This window comes from Geotrypetes seraphini, chromosome 1 (genome assembly GCF_902459505.1).
Source record: "Geotrypetes seraphini chromosome 1, aGeoSer1.1, whole genome shotgun sequence".
NCBI lineage: Eukaryota > Metazoa > Chordata > Amphibia > Gymnophiona > Dermophiidae > Geotrypetes > Geotrypetes seraphini.
Genome location: NC_047084.1, coordinates 247,982,589 through 247,995,024, shown reverse-complemented (window position 1 = coordinate 247,995,024; position 12,436 = coordinate 247,982,589).

Here is a 12,436-nt window from a genome sequence, read left to right as displayed (position 1 = left end):
TGGTGGGCCTAGTGTAGGTAGTGATTAATGGTATACATGTGGTGTGTGAGAAACAATGGTATGATGTATCTATTTCTAAGAGGCGAGTTTAGCTGTTTTATCTGTGGGGGGGTGAAGGTGGGATGTATGTATATATGTTTTGGGTGTAGGTATTTTGGGGATAATATATGTGCCTCTTGCCAGTAAGCTGGGGCAGAGAATGTATGACTGTGGGGCATGAAGTCTTTTTTCTCCTTTGTACTTTCCTCCATCCTCTTGCACACTCCCTAACACTTCCACTCTCTTATACTGTCAGTATCCTCTCTCTTACATTCTCTCTCCTTCCCTTTTACCCTCCTCAGCACACTCTCTCTCAATCTCCCAGGCACCTCCTTCACTCCTTCCTTCCTTTCTCCCTCCCTCTGTTCTTTTTTCCTCTCTAATGCTGCCTCTGTTTCATCCCTATTTTCCTTTCCTCCTCTCTAATCTCATCCCTTTCCTTATACTTCATCCCTCACCCAACCTTTCCATTCTCTGAAGCCAGTCCAATGTTTATTGGGAGAACCCAAGGACATTCACCAGTCCTTCACTACCGCTGCCACTCTCTCCTTTCTCTGCAGAGATGGATGAAAAGACAAGTGAACAAACTCTCTAAAAGGTGCTATTGCGTAAGTGAAATGTATCAAAATAATTATGGTTCTGCTTTTGAATATGCTGTTAATGAGTAGTAGAAAATATATAAGACTACTGGAGTGATTATCTGACCCCCCACATACACATACACACACATTGGATCCTGAGGGGGTCTGTGTCAATCTTTGCTCCTTTTGGTTTACCTTGTTTCTCCTCCCTCCCCAGCCTATTCTCTTCTGATTCACTTTTGTATCTGTCATCTGAACTACAGATACGTCCATATCATAAAAATTGAGCAAATGGAATGTTGTTTTTCATGTGTGGAGGATTCATGCTGGAGAAACATAACATAGAGTTTCTATTGACAGCTTTCGAAAACACTGATGTAAAAAAATGTTTTGTTCAAGATCTTCACTTTAACATCTACAAAAAAGATATTACTGTCTCATTAAACTGCATTTCAAACGTAATCTTCAGATGGCACATATTCAAATAAAGCAAAAAGTATTCAAAATCAGATATCGGTCCTTTCCATAAACAACACATCATCAATGAAATGTATCCAATAGGCTAAAGGGATCAATCCATTTCTTTTCTAATTTTGCCATTAAAAAACTAGCAGTAGTGGGAGCGAATAAAGCCCCCATGATCACCCTGGAACACTGTTGATATAGCTTGTCTTCAAAGAGGAAGTAATTATAATTCATAGCAATCTTACTCAATTCAACTAGAAACTCCGTAGGAAATTGTGGAGGACATGGCAACATCTCCAAAAATCTTTTCAAACAGTCCAAGGCTTTGCCTTGAGGTACGGTATACTGGTGTACAAAGAACACAATAAGATTAGAAGCACTAGTCACTGACCCTCAGGTCATTCACTAGGACTCCATCACTTCATTATCCACTACCAGCCATACAGGAGTTCTGCCTTCATACATCCTGCTTCTACATATAGCCTTCCACCTTCTACAACATATGCATCAAAAATATTAGGAAAGTGTCCCAGATGAGCACCTGAGCTTCTCACCTGCTCTGGACAAGAATTCATGTCAGTATGCTGCTAAGTACTGTAACTATGCCCTGTGCATAGAAATAGATACATCTGGAGACTGAAGTGCGACTACTGCCATCCGCTCTTCTTAGCTCTCCTCTAAAGCCTTCTGTTCATTATCCCAGAGAGAACAAGATACCTGTCAGCTGTGTCTAAGCAGCGCAAACAGCTGTGATCTATTTATATGCTACTAGTGCATCAGCTTAATTGTGGTGCTGAACACAGTTTAAGCATGCAGGCATCATATGTTTGAGATCACTGGTTGATTGAAAGCCAAGGACAATCACAGTTGTAACTGCAATCTTGACTTTATTGCTACCCACCAGTATTTTTGGAACTGATCTTCCAGAATCAATATTGGGATTAGGAGAACTACCCCCTAGGGTTTGGCCTACCAGCTGCAGGAAGTATGACTTGCCTGTTTTTCTGTGGGAGAAACTTAAGATCTGTACACATTCTTGATGGGTCTAACACACAGTGCAAGCCTGAGTGTTATTGCTGGAGTACTGCTGGGTATCTTGTTTTATGGGGGGGGGAGGATGTTGGGGGGAGTTGGTGTTTGTTTACAAATTGATAGACAATTTTAATTTTTGCTCACCCTTCCTTACACATTCAAAGTGAGGTACAAATTTAAAAGTTTACTATATAATACATAAAAAATATAGAAGCTTGAATAACCACACCAGATAATTAGCCTGGCACACTGAACATAAACAAGCACATTCTTTCCAACATATTAAATATTCTCAATGACATTACAAAGTACTAAGTAATATATCCCTTCCAATAAAATCTAGCAAGAGATTGTAAACAAGGCCCACCCTTTAATAGGTATTCTCAATGATATGGACCAATTAATATATATGACCGAGGGCTGACTGAGCCTGCCGGCGATTTTCCTTCCAGTCAGGCACCCCTGCAGCCACCACCTGGCACCTGCCAATTCGGAGAGGAGGTCCTCTCTCCCTGCATAAGAGCTGTGTGAGCCACGGAGAAAAGAGGGCTGACTGAGCCTGCCGGCGATTTTCCTTCCAGTCAGGCACCCCTGCAGCCACCACCCGGTACCTGCCGATTCAGAGAGGAGGTCCTCTCTCCCTGTATAAGAGCTGTGTGAGCCGCGGAACGCGACCTGCGGACACGTGCCCGAGGCCGCATGTCCGAAGGGGCGTGGCCAAAGGGGCAGGGTATGCCCCTTTGAAGCCCCTTCGGAGCCAGGAGGAGCGAGGAGCACCAAGGGGATTTACCATGGGAAAACGGAAAGCTAAGATTATATCTTCTTCTATGAATGTGACTGGACCAATGGATCGTCATCTTTCCGTTTCAACTGTAACACTTACACAAGGTAGGCTTGAAATTCGATCCCACTCTGCTTCTATCTCTTCTGGCGAACCCACGCCTCCACCTCAGCCTCTTACAGTATTAAAGGAGAAGGCAGACTCCATTTCCATATCAGGTTCGGATTCAGCCTCTCCATTACTTTTAGAACTGGATTCTAAAACTATATCTAAGGGGGAACAATCTTTTATGGTATCTCCTGTTTCAATGCCTACCGGTCCTATTCTTAGGCCTGAGATGGGCAATAAACTAATTACTTTGCAAGATGTCTGGACTGTAGTAAATAGAATTGAGAATTCATTACAGGGCACAGTAGTTCAACTTTGTCAATTTTCCTCAGAAATAACAAATAAAGTGGCTGAGCATGATTCTCAATTGGCAATTATGGGAAAGAAATTGGATAAAGTAGAAACATCTGTTGTTGCAATGCAATCATGTGCTGTATCTCATGTTAAGGATAATACTATATTACACCTTCAGTTGGAAAAAATGGAAAATGTTATGAGATCTAGGAACCTCAGGTTTCTGAATTTTCCTATATCCCATTTTCTCTCTCCTCTGGAACTACTAAAAATGTATTTAAAAGATGTACTTTCTTATACTGGTTTAGAAAAGTTTTTTCCAGATAATCTTTATTACTTGCCTAGTGCCATCAAAAAGATATCAGAAGAAGGGGGAGGGGGGGAAGACCAATTAGTATCACCTGATAGTTTAAACATTTCCCAATTTCTTGAGTCATCAAAAGATTATATAGCCAAGAGAGCAACATTATTAGTCACTTTTATGACTGAAATAGAGAAACAAGATATACTTAAATTGTATTTCTTGAACAAAAATGGTCTGTTTTGTGGCCAACAGATAAACATCTTTCCAGATGTCTCCAGACAAACGCAATACAGGAAGAAGCAATTCCTGCAACTCAAGGCTAGAACCTTGGGTGTGGGTGCATCATTCTTTCTTAAGTTCCCCTGTAAATGCTTGGTGACTTTTCAGAATAATAAATATATATTTTTAGACCAAGTTCATTTAGAAAATTTTCTTTCAGACAAATCTAAATTGGATATATTACCTGTTACTAGTGCAGAAGCTGAGAAGGAATGAAGAATGAAATATAAAGATTATCATTGCCTAACATTAGAGTTTATTAGAATATTGATGTTTAGTTCTTTACTTTTTTTGGAATATAAAATCGGCGACAAGATTAGTCAACCCTCAATAATGTGGACTTGTTAATATCTATATTTTAATCTGAATTATTTTCTTTATATTTTGTATATTTGCTTGAGTTTGTTATGATGTAACAATTAATAAAATTTATAAATAAAAAAAAAATAATAATAATAATAAATGACCACCACAGATAACATCCCCCAAATCATCAAACCAAATAAAGCCATTTATCCCCAAGCAGTAATAACAGAGGATGACAAATACAGAGACAAACAGATAGACTACCATCAGTGTTGAAAATCAAGAAGCCCCCTGACCAGCTTAGAACCTTATCATAAGGGCCAGATATGGCCGAGGAAAGCGGAGTCAATCTTTCATATAAGCAGCGCTACATATGTTAATTCAAGGGCTGAGTCCCTGTATGTTTTTCTAACAAAGATGGATGCAAGGCAGAAAGTAAAGACGGAGAGAAAAATAGTCAAAAGACAAGAAGGCCCTGGAAACATAGATAAAAGCACAGAAAAATAAAGTCACCAGCCAACAAAGGTAGGGAAAATGATTTTATTTTCACTATAGTGATTGAAATGTGTCAGTTTTGAGAAAGAAAAGATATTAAACTTTAAATGTGAGGGCTGCAGAAAAAATAGAGTACTTGGAGGGCCGCAGAAAAAATAGTTAATGTCTTATTAAAGAATTGACAATTTTGCATAAGGTAAAACTCTTTATAGTTTATATATCTTTCCTTTTAACTGTTAAAGGAAAGTTTTATAAACTATAAAGAGTTTTACCTCATGCAAAATTGTCATTTCTTTAATAAGACATTAACTATTTTTTCTGCGGCCCTCCAAGTACCTACAAATCCAAAATGTGACCCCACAAAGGATTTGAGTTTGAGACCACTGCATTAGAGGGTGTTAACAATAGATGAGATGTAGAAACAGAACTTTTTGCCACTGCAGTGCTTTATACCATGGAAGCATTTCTGGAAGACCAAAGAGTTGTGGTCCATTCATGATGTTACAAAAGCATGAATTGCTGCTTCCAGAGCTTTCCATTCTAGAGATCAGGACATTTGTCTTAAACTTATGTTTGTCTCTGTATTTGTTATCTTCTTTTATTATTTCTTGGGGATAAATGGCTTTAGTTTGATGGTCAAAAAAGTAAACAGAATGTTAGGAAATATTAGGAAAGGAATAAAGAATAAATCAAAGAATATCATACTGCCTCTAGTATCACTCCATGGTGAGCCTGCACCTCAAGTATTGTGTGTAATTCTGGCCGCCGCATATCAAAAAAGATGTAGTGTAACAATATAAGGTATAAAAAAAGTGACCATAATAAGGGAATGAAACAACTTTCCTATGAGAAAAGGCTAAAGAGGGTGGGGCTCTTCAGCTTGGACAAGAGATGGCTGAGGACAGATATGATAAATATGATATGCTGACTCATCAGTCCCAGTGGATTGGTCCTGGACAATCTTCGAGTATCCTGTAGCCTCTGATGTTTAAAAATTGTTGAAGCATTTTTCAAACTCCCATTGTTATCTGGATGTTTGTCCATCATATTTATTGGAATCAGCACTGACAGAGTTTGTGAAATGGCTCACTGTGATAATAGATTCCTTACGGTTTGGCCAGGTCCCAAGATCCCTTGGTGTTATTGTATTAACACCTATTTTGAAAGATGATAATCTAGCTAATTAATCGATCAATAACAGGAATCCATCTTTTGGTTAACATTATGGAGCGTATTATTGCAGACCAATAATCTGTATACTTGGACACTCATAACATGCTTGCTATTACACAGTCAGCTTTCAGGAAGGGATTCAGTACAGAAACTCTACTGGCGGCTTTATTGTCCAATATTCATTTACAGCTAGCTCAAGGTAAACAATTGGTGGTACTGCAATTGGATTTGAGTTCCGCCTTTGCTTTGATTGATCATGGAATGTTAATTTTCCTACTGGATTAAGAACATAAGCAATGCCTCCGCCGGGTCAGACCTGAGGTCCATCGTGCCCAGCAGTCCGCTCACGCGGCGGCCCAACAGGTCCAGGACCTATGCAGTAATCCTCTATCTATACCCCTCTATCCCCTTTTCCAACAGGAAATTATCCAATCCTTTCTTAAACCCCAGTACTGTACTCTGCCCTATTATGTCCTCTGGAAGCGCATTCCAGGTGTCCACCACCCGCTGAGTAAAGAAAAACTTCCTAGCATTTGTTTTGAATCTATCCCCTTCCAATTTTTCCGAATGCCCTCTTGTTCTTTTATGTTTTGAAAATTTGAAGAACCTATCTCTCTCTACTTTCTCTATGCCTTTCATGATCTTGTAGGTCTCTATCATGTCTCCTCTGAGTCTCCGCTTTTCCAGGGAGAAGAGCTCCAGCCTCTCCAATCTTTCAGTGTATGAAAGGTTTTCCATGCCCTTAATCATTCGTGTCGCTCTCCTCTGGACCCCCTCAAGTATTGCCATATCCTTCTTAAGGTACGGTGACCAATACTGAACACAGTATTCCAGGTGCGGGCGCACCATTGCCCGGTACAACGGCAGGATGACTTCTTTTGTTCTGGTCGTAATACCATTTTTAATAATACCCAACATTCTGTTTGCCTTCTTCGCGGCTGCTGCGCATTGCGCTGTTGACTTCATTGTTGTATCCACCAGTACACCCAAATCTCTTTCAAGGTTACTTCCCTCTAATACTAATCCCCCCATTTGGTAGCTGAACATCGGGCTCTTTCTCCCTATATGCATGACCTTGCATTTCCCTACATTGAATTTCATCTGCCATTTATTCGCCCACTCCTCCAGTTTGTTTAGGTCCCTTTGTAGGTCCTCACACTCTTCCGTAGTTCTAACCCTTCTATAGAGTTTAGTGTCGTCCGCAAATTTTATAACTTCACATTTCATCCCCGTTTCCAGGTCATTAATAAATACATTGAACAGCAGCGGTCTAAGTACAGACCCCTGCGGAACTCCGCTCGTGACTTTCCTCCAGCCCGAGTAGTGACCCTTCAATCCAACCCTCTGTCTCCTGCCTGCCAACCAGTGTTTGATCCATCTGTGTACGTCCCCTTCCACCCCGTGGTTCCACAGCTTCCTAAGTAGCCGCTCATGGGGTACCTTGTCAAAGGCCTTTTGGAAGTCAAGGTAAATGATGTCTACAGGTTCCCCTTTGTCCAACTGGCTGTTTACCCCCTCAAAGAAGTGCAGTAAGTTTGTTTGGCACGATCTTCCCTTGCAGAAGCCATGTTGGCTCGCTTTCATCAGCCCATTTTTTTCGATGTGCTCACAGATGCTGTCCTTTATCAGTGCTTCTACCATCTTGCCTGGAACCGATGTCAAACTTACCGGCCTATAGTTTCCCGGGTCTCCTCTTGACCCCTTTTTAAAGATAGGTGTAACATTTGCTATCTTCCAGTCCTCCGGAATCTCTCCAGTTTTCAAGGATAGGTTGCAAACTCGTTGGAGTATTCCCGCTATCTCATTTCTTAGTTCTTTTAGTACCCTAGGGTGGATTCCGTCCGGGCCTGGTGATTTGTCGCTTTTCAATCTATCTATCTGTTGGAGGACATCCTCATGGCTCACCTCTATTGCTGACAGTTTTTCTTCTTGGTCACCATGGAAGATCACGTCGGGTTCCGGTACACTGGATGTGTCCTCGCTTGTGAAGACTGACGAGAAGAATTTGTTTAACCTGTCGGCTACCTCTTTTTGCTCCTTTATCACTCCCTTTTTGTCTCCATCATCCAACGGTCCTACTTCTTCCCTTGCCGGTTTCTTCCCCTTAACATATCTGAAGAATGATTTGAAGTTTTTTGCCTCCCTGGCCAGTCTCTCTTCGTATTCTCTTTTCGCTCTCCTAACCACTTGATGACATTCTCTTTGGCGTTTCCTGTGTTCATTCCAGTTTTCCCCAGTTTGGTCCTTTTTCCATTTCTGGAATGATTTTTTCTTGTCTCCTATTGCTTTCTTCACCTCATTGTTTATCCATGCGGGGTCTTTTGTTCAGTTTTTTTGCACCCTTTTCTAAATCTGGGGATGTACATATGTTGTGCTTCTTGCACTGTGCCCTTGAATAGAGACCAGGCTTGCTCTACGGTTTCTGTTTTCCTTGAGCTGTTTCTAAGTTTTTTTCTTACCATTGCTCTCATAGCATCATAGTTCCCTTTCTTGAAGTTGAACGTTGTCACTGTGGTTCTCTTCCCTTTTGCTGTACTTACTCCTAATTTGTACTGGATCATGTTGTGATCGCTGTTTCCTAGTGGTCCTACTATTTCCACTTCTTTTGCAGGTCCCCCTATTCCGTTGAAGGTTAGGTCAAGAGTGGCATATCCTCTTGTTGGTTCCTTGACAAGCTGATCCATAAAGCAGTCCCTCACGGCCTCTATGAATTCTGTTTCCCTCGCGCAGTTTGAGTTTCCAATATTCCAGTTTATCCCGGGGTAGTTAAAATCTCCCATTACTGTCACATTCCTGTTGTTGCCTTCCCGCCTCAATTCTGCTGCCAGTACTTTGTCGTTTGCTTTCGTTTGTCCAGGTGGACGATAGTATAGACCCAATCTTATGTCAAGGCCACTTTTTCCTGGTAATTTGACCCATAATGAATCCAGTCCTTCCGCCTTTGGTTCTATATCCACTCTGGACGAGGGAATGGTGTCTTTTATGTATAGTGCTATTCCTCCACCTTTCTTGTGGGTCCTGTCTCTTCTATAGAGTTTGTACCCTGGCAGCACTACGTCCCATTGGTTATCCTCGTTCCACCATGTTTCCGTGATTCCAATGATGTCTAGGTTTTCTTTTTTGGCTATGGCTTCTAATTCTCCCATTTTGGACTTTAGGCTCCTTGCATTAGCGTACAAGCAATGTAAGTCCTGGTCTTTTCTTTTCTCTGCTGGTTTTACATGTGTTTTGCTCCTCTTACCTTCCCCTATTTGGGCTGCCAATCCCTCATTTCTGTTCCTTTCTTCCTCATTTTTTGGTGTATCTTTTCTGTTCCTTTCTTCCTCATTTTTTGGTGTATCTTTTTTGTCTGCAACCTGATTTCCTGATCTCTCCTGTTCCTCTAATTTTATCTGTTTGCCCTTTTTGTTGGTCAACAGCTTCTGTTGTTTGTCTCTTGCCTGTTCCCAGCATTTTTCCCTCTCAGGAATTTCTGGACCTGTTTTAAGCTGGACTCAGGCCTTCCTCACTGTTAGATCATAGTCAGTAAAATGGAACAACACAGTATCTGGGAGCTGGAAACTGGAATGTAGAGCTCCTCTTGGATCTCCCCTTTTGCCAATTCTCTTTAATGTTGAGATGGCTACATGAGGGAATTTCCTGCATAATAGGGGGGTCTGTCATTTTACTTATGCAGATGATACCTGGTTCCATTTGACACGTTTTCATTTGCAGTCTCTCAAATTCAGGAAAACTTTAATTTAATGTAGGAATGGACCAAAATGGTAAATCTGAAAATGAACACTGTAAAAACTGAGATTATGTGGTTTGGCCCTCCAACTGTGCTTCCACCACTCCCTGTTATAAGAACATAAGAACATAAGAACTGCCATCTCCGGATCAGACCTTCGGTCCATCAAGTCCGGCGATCCGCACACGCGGAGGCCCTGCCAGGTGTACACCTGGCGTAATTTATAGTCCACCATATCTTTATATGCCTCTCTTAAGGAGATATGCATCTAGTTTGCTCTTGAAGCCTAGGACGGTCGATTCCGCAATAATCTCCTCTGGGAGGGCATTCCAGGTGTCAACTACTCTCTGAGTGAAGCAGAACTTCCTGATATTAGTCCTGAACTTGCCCCCCCTTAGCTTCATTACATGTCCTCTAGTCCGTGTCAAATTGGACAGTGTAAATAATCTTCTCTGCTCTATTTTGTCGATTCCTTTCAGTATTTTGAAGGTCTCGATCATATCCCCACGCAGTCTCCTTTTCTCAAGGGAGAACAATCCTAGTGTTATAAGTCTATCCTCATATTCCAGTCTCTCCATACCCTTCACCAGTTTTGTTGCTCGTCTCTGCACCCTCTCCAGCAGTTTTATATCCTTCTTTAGGTAGGGAGACCAATGTTGGACGCAGTATTCCAAGTGTGGTCTGACCATTGCCCTAAAAAGCGGCATTATAACTTTCTCCGATCTACTCGAGATTCCTTTCTTTATCATGCCCAACATTCTATTTGCCTTCTTTGCCGCTGCCGCGCATTGTGCCGACGGCTTCAGGGTCCTATCTATCAGTACACCCAGGTCCTTTTCTTGTTCACTCTTCCCCAGAGTAGCACCTGACATTGTATACTCGTATTCCTTATTCTTATTGCCTAAATGCATTACCTTGCATTTCTCCACATTGAACTTCATCTGCCATTTCTCCGCCCATGTTTCTAACCGACACAAGTCGCTCTGGAGTTTCTCTCTATCCTCCTGCGATCTGATCGCCCGGCATAGTTTTGTATCGTCTGCAAACTTGATGATCTCACTGGATGTTCCTTCCTCCAGGTCATTGATATAAATATTAAAAAGGATCGGCCCAAGTACCGAGCCCTGGGGTACACCACTAGTCACTTTCTCCCAGTCGGAGAACTTCCCATTTATGCCCACTCTCTGCTTTCGGTTTTCCAGCCATTTGCCTATCCATCTTTGTATATCTCCCTCTATACCATGGCTTTGTAGTTTCCTAAGAAGTCTTTCGTGTGGAACTTTGTCGAACGCTTTCTGGAAGTCCAAGTATATTATGTCCACAGGCTTCCCACTATCAATTTGTTCGTTCACGGTCTCAAAAAATTGGAGTAAATTCGTCAAACACGATTTCCCTTTCCTGAATCCATGTTGACTGGGTTTCATCAAGTCGTGTGCGTCCAAGTGCTGGACTATGCTATCCTTGATCAGGGCTTCAACCATCTTGCTGGGGACCGACGTAAGACTCACAGGCCTATAGTTGCCCGGTTCCCCTCTCGATCCTTTTTTGAAAATTGGCGTGACGTTCGCTATCCTCCAGTCGTCCGGTATCTGTCCAGTTCTGATTGTCAGGTTTGCAAGTTTTTGCAATAACTCTCCGATTTCAACCTTCAATTCCTTTAAGACTCTCGGGTGAATTCCATCCGGTCCAGGGGATTTGTCACTTTTAAGTTTGTCGATCTGATAGCATATCTGGTCTAAGTCCACTTCAACTGTGGTGAGGCTGTCTTCTATTTCTCCTGGAAACACTTTCTCTGCTTCAGGTATTGTTGAGGTGTCTTCCTTCGTAAAGACAGACGCAAAGAAGGAATTTAGTTTGTCTGCGATTTGTTTATCTTCCTTGATGTACCCTTTTCTTCCCTGGTCGTCCAGGGGTCCCACTGCCTCTTTTGCAGGTTTTTTCCCTTTCACGTATCTAAAGAAGGGCTTGAAGTTTTTGGCCTCCTGGGCTATTTTTTCCTCATAATCCTGTTTGGCATCCCTCACCGCCTTGTGACATTTCTTCTGATCATCTTTATGTTTGTTCCAGGCTTCGGTTGTCTTTATGCATTTCCATTTTTTGAAAGAGTCCTTCTTTTCTTTTATGGCTTCCTTCACCTGTATGGTAAGCCATGCCGGTTCTCTTTTGCTCTTTGTTCTCTGATCTTTGGAAATCCTCGGAATGTAGAGATCTTGTGCTTCTGTGATAGTATTTTTCAGTAGGGACCATGCCTGATCTACCGTTTCAAGTTTGTCCACCATCTTCTCTAGTCGTTTTTCTACCATGGCCCTCATGCGATCGTATTTACCCTTTTTAAAGTTTAAGGTGGTGGTTAAGGTTTTGGCATGTTTCCCTTTCCCGATATCAAGTTTAAAGTTGATTACATTGTGATCACTCGTTCCCAGTGGAACCACGACTTCCACTTCTGTTATCGGTCCCGTGAGGCCATTAAGGACCAAGTCCAAGGTGGCGTTGCCTCTTGTCAGCTCTTTTACCATTTGTTCCAGGAAGCAATCCCCTAGCACCTCCAGGAACTTGGCCTCCTTGCCGCAGTTGGAGGTTGTTAGTTTCCAGTCTATCCCTGGGAAATTGAAATCTCCCAATATAATTACATTGCCCGTCTTGCATTCTTGTTTGATTTCCTCCATCATTTCTGAGTCAGTTTCCTCCGCCTGTCCTGGGGGACGATAGTAAAGGCCAATTTTCGTATCTGCGCCATATTGACCAGGAATTTTGATCCAGAGTGACTCAAGCTTCTCTTTCATTTCTGTTGTAACCATTTCAACAGAATCTATTCCCTCCTTAACATATAGAGCAATACCTCCACCTTT